The sequence below is a fragment of the Prunus avium genome, chromosome 7, assembly GCF_965620075.1.
Source record: "Prunus avium chromosome 7, drPruAviu1.hap1.1, whole genome shotgun sequence".
NCBI lineage: Eukaryota > Viridiplantae > Streptophyta > Magnoliopsida > Rosales > Rosaceae > Prunus > Prunus avium.
This window is the reverse complement of record NC_142290.1, coordinates 23,863,263-23,868,901: the sequence shown is the minus strand read 5'-3', so window position 1 is coordinate 23,868,901 and position 5,639 is coordinate 23,863,263. Positions and strand designations below refer to the sequence as shown.

Below are 5,639 nucleotides of genomic sequence, written 5' to 3'. Positions count from 1 at the left end.
GGCTGCACTTGGATTTGGTGTTGCCACCGACAGACCGAAATGATTAACTTCGATGTGGCCTTTGCTCCACGTGTGGCCCACCATGTAGTGGTCCCACGTGAGGGGGCATGTTGAAGTAGATCGACATTCTATTAAGAAGAAGCTTGATGCGGAAATATTAATAACGACAGTCTCTCTTTTGGCAAGTTGGTCATTGATGATATCTATGCACCAACTTGAGGGGGAGTGTTAGCAATAGTCAATTAATGAGGATTAGTTTGGCACCTACAATGGTTGGTAGCCTACAATGTTTAGTCAATTAATGTGTTAATTATGTAGTAAATTAATGTGTTAATTATGTAGTCAATTAATGTTTGGCACCTACAATATTTGGGGGGCTTGACTAGGTTGGTTGCCTAATTAGTTTGGTTGCCTAACTTGGTTGGTTGCCTAACTTGGGGGGCTTGACTAATGTCTTAGGAACTTGTATATATATGTGTTGATTGTAAGGAATGAAACATAAGTGAAAAATCAGAAAATATTCTACAACTCTCATTCTCTCTACACTTTCCACTCTCTACTCTCAATATTCTCTATGTTTTAGCAAACACACACACAAAAAACACAAGAATTTATAGAGGTTTGGCGTTGTGCCTACGTCCTCTTGGTGATTCCCGGGAAATTCACTAGTATGAAAGAACTCTTTGGTTATAATGAAGAACCCCTTTTATCTCTCATGAATCTTAGCTCTCTTTTCTCTCACCCTTGGCTCAAACCAATTTGATGCCTTAGCTTTCTCACATTACAATAACTTAGCGCTAAAGTGCCTATTTATATGTCATATGGCTTTAGTACAATTATGGAAGGACTCCAAAACTATAGGAGAAAATCTATCCAGATTCGCTAAGGATATGCGCTGGATTTGTGTGTCCTGCTCGAGCGCCACTCGAGCTCCTATGTCTGCTTGAGCACCTGTAGTTCGCTCATGCCTGGGTCTTGGCGAGAAGTAACGCTTTGCCGCTCGAGCACCTATAGTTCCGCTCGAGCGGCAAGGCCCAGTCAAATTGCAACAGCTCTTTTGACCATCTGTTTTCTTCACTCCTTCCACATCTTTAAGTTAACGAAACATCAATATTCCCCTCCCTCTTCCCAATCTATTTCTGAACCTCACTAGACTGTAGTTGGAATGGTACTTCTTGTCTCGTAATTGGGGCAAGCATCTTCTCACTTACTCCCTAATTGTCTATGAAATTGACTTTACTTGTATTATCTCTTGCTAATAATTTGCTTTCTATTAGTCAAATATCAAATTAATCCCTAATTAAATTTTCTTGTAACTTTTTACCCAACCTATTGCTTCTTTCAGAATATCCTCACCTATTGGTTGTGGTATCATCGTGGGGCTGCATTACATGAATTTGGTTGCAAATAATATGCACAACTGATCCATTAACAGACCTCAATTTGTTCCAGTTGAATGATATCTTCAAATCACAGAGCTCAAACCCCTAAACTAGACTAAGCACAAAATCACCGAGCATAAACCCAAAACATGACTGAGCACAAAATCACCAAGCTCAAAACCATCAAATAGACTGAGCACAAAAACATAGAGCTCAAAGATAGTTTCATACAACTTTTGAGTTCAAAATATCTTCACAAAGCAGACAACATAAGTGTATTCTAGATTGCAAAAACAGAGTGGGATTTTGATCCCACATTACTTGCAGCAGGTTGAGTCCCTCCATTTCTTGCCAAACCTCCTCTAATTGCCTACAATTCAGAGTGTTAGTACGAAAATTTGTATTGGCATTTCCTAGACTTTAGCATAGGTTGAAAATTTGTTTGTAAAGAATTGTTACTGGACGTTTTGGCTCAACTCTGTCAACCACATACTTCTGAGGCATGACCTAATCATATGAGAAACTGACAACAGGTAAATCATCACATAATCATGCATTCACAATAGAATTTACGGCTGAAGTTATTTTCATTGTCATTGTGAGTTAAGTTGAATTATTAGCTTTCCCTATAGTGACGTGCACCTTGTGTATCTCCTAATTACCTTATTTTAGGAGAGAATTCTTTATTTATAAAAGTAGCTGATTGGTGTCTTCACTAAGAGTCCATATTGAATTAGAATTTATATTCTTATTTGGATCAAAAGCTATATGCAAAATTGGATAGCTTTTGGTAAGCTGACGTGTTGGCGCCTTATGTAGAAATCTGGTTGAATCAGGTTTGCAAGTCCTAATTGAATAAGAAGTTTTGGTCTATGAGGTTTCTCTCCTTGGAGAGAAAACTCGTGTTGATTAAAAAGAAGTGTCTTTAGTTTCATTAATTGGCTTTTGACGTTTTAACTCTCAGAGCATATTGGATCTATTTGGGCAAAAGCTGTAGTGTTTATTTTTCTTTAGTAAATCATCAAGTGCTCTTTTGTTGCTTGGTGATTTATTGAATTCTTTGATCATTCATAATTGCATACATATGCATGTCGGTGACTCATATGGTTGAGTGCATCAAAATCGTTGTGGCGTTTATCCTCCGGTGAGTTTGAAGCAATCGCGGCCAGTATTGCATTCAACGTAAGGAGCGTTGAAGATCATCCCGTGACAGAAATTGAATTACACAGAAGTCGGTAAACTTTATCTAGATTGAGTCTAGGATAATTGTGTGAGTACCTCTCTTGTAATTTCAATTCTATAGTGGATTTGTTCTGGACTAAGGAGTCCCGTGGATTTTCCCCAGAGGTGGGGTTTTACCACGTAAAATAAATATCTGCGTGTTCTTTTACTTTCAGCTCTGCACATCTCAGGATTGATAACCCATATCAATCCTACTTCGAAAGTCTATTGTTATTTATTGCTAATAAACTTGAATTAGCCCATTCACCCCCCTCCAGGCATTTTTAGTCATCCTACAAGTATTTTCGATTGGCATCAGAGCAGGTTGCTGGACATACTCAGCAAGATCTAAATGTACCTTAGGATGGATCGTGTCGCGGGTTCTGTTGCACATCCCCCATACTTCGATGGCCACAATTATGGTGCTTGGAAGGCTAAGATGAAGTCGTTTCTTTGGTCCTTAGATGAACGTGTATGGTATACAGTAGTTCATGGATTTTCTGAACCTATAAAGACGATCGGAAAAGGAGATGGAGAAACCACAGTTCTCAAAACTAGAGAGGAGTGGACCACTGCAGAAGCCACACATAGTACTAATGATCAAAAGGGGTTAAATGCTATATTTACTGCTGTTTCTTCCGATCAATTTGAATACATCTCTAGTTGCGATACTTCTAAGGAAGCTTGGGATATTTTGCAGGTCACTCATGAAGGAACAGATACTGTCAAGGGAGCCAAGCTTCAAATGCACACTTTACAGTTTGAGACAATCATGATGGATGAGAATGAAACCTTTTCTGAATTTTATGCTAAACTTTGTGTTATTATGAATGCATGTTCAAATTTAGGTGAAAAAATTCCAGAAGATAGGGTGGTGAAAAAGATTTTAAGGTCCTTGCCTCAACGTTTTTCACCAAAGATCACAGCAATTGAAGAGATTCGTGACCTGAACACTCTGAAAGTTCGTGAACTCATAGGGTCACTTCAAACCTACGAGATGAAGCATTTAGCTCCTAAAAAGAATAAAAGTGTTGCTCTTAAAGTAGTTGATAAAGAAGATGGTGAACACCAATCTGAAGAATTCAATGGGGAGGAATTTGCTTATCTGTCACGACAATTCAAGAAGTTTTTCAAATATCAAAATTCCAGAAGTCACGACTCATGAAATCACTCAGGTATAAATTCAAAAATTAAGCATGGTGATTATACTGATGGTAATTTTAAATCTCGTAGGTTTACTGAGAAGAAAACCACTAAAGAGAGAGTCAAGTGCTATGAATGCGAAGGATACGGGCATATTTCCTCAGAATGTGCCAACACACAAAAGAAGCAAAATGGAAAAGCCAAAGCATTGAATGTAACCTGGAGTGACAGTGATTCAGAATCAGAAAGTGAAGAAAATACCATTGCATTAATCACCACTGTCAGTTTGGATAAGGCACAAGAAAACAATGGGAATGATGAACCAAACATTGATTATGTGCTGGAAAAGTATGACGACCTTTTGACTGCTTCTCAGAAACTCAACAAACGCAATAGAGAGCTTGCCATAAGAGTTGCTGTGCTGGAACTTGAAAACAGCAGGACTGCCAGGACATTGCAATCCTCTACTGCTGAACCAGAAACAATGGGCAAAGGTATGTGCGAAAAATTGGAAATATTACAAAAAAATGCATTGATCAAAATAAACTAATTGATTCCTTGACCTCTGACAATCAAGCCCTTGAAATTGAGCTTAAAAGTTCAAAGGAAAGGATTATTGCTTTGACAATTGGTGCAGAAAAAATTGACAGAATGATTAGCATTGGTTGAAGAGATGGTGACAAACGTGGCTTAGGTTTTGATTCAATCAACAAGTCTTCTGCTGTATCCATCACGAAGTTTGTCAAACCATCACTTTCTACTGGTATTCCAACTTCTCAAACAACTCAGAGATTCATACCCACATGTCACTATTGTGGAGCTCTTGGACATATCCGACCAAAATGCAAACTGCTCCAACAAATGTCAGTAAGTGCAAAATCCACCAAGGAGGGACAGGTAAGAATTCAACACAAGATTGCATATCTTGTAAAAGAGGTAATTAGGTTGTCAAAACTCTCCCATTCGTTATCTTTACCAAATTCAACTCTAGTGTGGAGGAGAAAGGACAAACAAAATTCCTTGCTGGCACTTTCAAGTAATACACATCAAACTAATGCTCCTGAAATCTTAGATGTGAAATATTTTGTTGCTCTTACTGCACTTTCTGACTCTAAATCTAAATCTTGGTATTTTGACAGTGGGTGTTCAAGACACATGACCGGTGACAAATCATGCTTTTCCGAAATCTCTACAGAATGTGTGAGTGGAATGGTTACTTTTGGAGATGGAAGAAAATCCAAGATTTTGGGAAAAGGAAAAATTATGGCAATTGGCACACCTAGTCTAAACAATGTCTTGCTAGTTGAAGATCTTCAAGCAAATCTCATCAGTGTAAGTCAACTTTGTGATGAAATAGGTGAGGTAAGTTTTACTAAAACCCAATGTATTGTCAATAATAAAGATGGATCAAATGTGATGATTGGAAAAAGATCACTTGACAATTGCTATTGTTTTTTCACTAATGAAGTTTCTCAAGTGTGTTTTAGGACAAGTGAGGATCATCTTGATTTATGGCATCAACGTTTGGGACATATGAACTTTCAAGACTTAATAAAATTATCCAAATCTGAATCTATAAGAGGATTGCCTAATCTTTCAGGTAGACGTGAGGGTGTTTGTGAAGGGTGCCAATTGGGGAAGTGTTGTGTAAATACAGCTGCACCAAAATGGATTAAGCTGCATCCTCAACTTGTGATACTCGCAAGTGCACGAGCCGTTTGGTAGTATAGCATATGTAAGTGCGAGGTCGATCCCACGAGGATTGGTGATTGAATGATCCAATTCATTTTTCCTACACAAAACAGAAACAAAAACAAAGAACATGAAAGAAGGAAGAAAATAAGAAAGTAACTCAAGCAAATAAGTTCCCAAGTTCAATTTAGATTAATGGAT

The 5,639-nt window shown here is 38.0% G+C and overlaps 1 pseudogene; it reads left to right on the top strand.

Moving 5' to 3' along the window:
- Window positions 1-3,042: 3,042 nt before the first annotated feature.
- LOC148293184 (uncharacterized) lies at window positions 3,043-5,397 on the top strand (annotated as a pseudogene).
- Window positions 5,398-5,639: the final 242 nt, after the last annotated feature.